General features: G+C 37.3%; 1 non-coding gene across 1 annotated transcript; it reads right to left on the bottom strand.

Annotated features, from left to right (window-relative positions):
* Positions 1 to 850: 850 nt before the first annotated feature.
* Positions 851 to 922, bottom strand: TRNAH-GUG. The gene has a single exon. It is a non-coding gene; the product is annotated as a tRNA-His (tRNA).
* Between the last annotated feature and the right edge of the window lie 625 nt (positions 923 to 1,547).

The following is a 1,547-nucleotide window of genomic DNA, read 5'->3' as shown; positions in this document are numbered from 1 at the left end:
TAAAGCAAAATATTTGGTGTGGCAATTTTTGAATTCCTTTTTCAGGACTTAATTCACTAGGATTCTTTAAAGAGTACGTGCACCTGTGATTAGTTAATTTGCTATTTCTGGATTTCATAAAATCTAATGCAGCAGATGACATTTCCGAAAGACTACAGCAGGGACAGAGTACAAAAGACCATCCTGGTCTCTTTCATGCTAGTGCATATTTCTAAATTGCTTTCTTTTGGGAAATCATTCACATCTGTCTCATCAATTAGACCAAGATTTCACAAGTTAATTGCTCTGACATGCTCCTAAAAGGCTGAATGATATTTAGACAGGAAATCTAAAGCCAATCAGAGGAATGCTCAAAGATATTTTGAAAAATACAACAGAAAGAGCTTTCATGAACCTAAGGAAGGTCCTAATATGCCCGGGATTATTAGCCTACTACACCAAAACTAGGACATCTAAGCCCACGGCCTCTAAAGGTGATGTGCCCTGCCAGGTTTCCAGGTATGTAGGGCTTTGATTTTTCCTGACTCTGGCTAAAAAAGATTTGTTTCCCTTCCTCACCCAGAAGGATGGTAAAGAATTTTCCTGCTCCCTTGACTCAGTCCAGATTAAGTAGCTGTAAGGAATAAAAATTCCATGGCCACTATGAGACTTCTTTTTTCACACTATCCATAAAAATTTAAATTTAAAGAAATCCCAATTGGCACAAGTACTTATGCTACGTACTCTTTTAGAAAAACATTCTTGTAAAAGTTACAGAGCTTCTATTTGCTTTCTCACCTAAGACATCACTAATAGATTACTTTTGGTATGCAATCTGTAGTTACATCTCTTCAAAAGAGACATCATCCCCTGCCGTGACTCGGATTTGAACCGAGGTTGCTGCGGCCACAACGCAGAGTACTAACCACTATACGATCACGGCAAGCCATCAGAAAGCTCACATTGAAAGGGAGATTTTTTTATTTTTTTCCTGGTGCTCTTTGAAATGTCGTATAAATGGTGCCACCTGCAGTTTACAATGAGTGTTAGCAGCAGCTTGGTCTAAACATTCTTACGATTAATCATCTCGAAATTGCTTCCAGACTTATTTTACTTTACTTGCAATCATCCATGTTTATCAGAATTGCCTAAAAAACCGGCTTGGGATTGTTATAGTATACTTTCCCCTCTCTCTTAAAAATCTTTTCAGAGATATTTTTTCCTATTTTATCAGGCAGAACAGTAAAACAATTATTAGTTCTTTCAAATGAAAGCTGCAGCAGAAATCAAGCTACATAATATACAGAAAGATTATAATGAGGAAAAAGAAAAATGGGCAAACTCTAAGGCACTCAACTCCTGTTCAGAAAACACAGGCTTTTTTTTCATGCTCACTCTCTGCAGTTACATTCATTATTTTAATACAAAATGTTATTGCTTATTTGCCTTGGAGTGCACAGCAGCACCACCACTGCAGTGGTATATGTCCCACTGAATGTCTGGAGAAAGAGAAAGACACCAAAAAACCTACTAGACTGTAATATGCAAGACCATTAACATGTCTTCAG

Source organism: Pyrgilauda ruficollis, unplaced genomic scaffold (assembly GCF_017590135.1).
Source record: "Pyrgilauda ruficollis isolate IOZ18807 unplaced genomic scaffold, ASM1759013v1 scaffold71, whole genome shotgun sequence".
NCBI classification, from domain to species: domain Eukaryota; kingdom Metazoa; phylum Chordata; class Aves; order Passeriformes; family Passeridae; genus Pyrgilauda; species Pyrgilauda ruficollis.
This window is presented reverse-complemented; position numbering and strand designations above follow the sequence as displayed.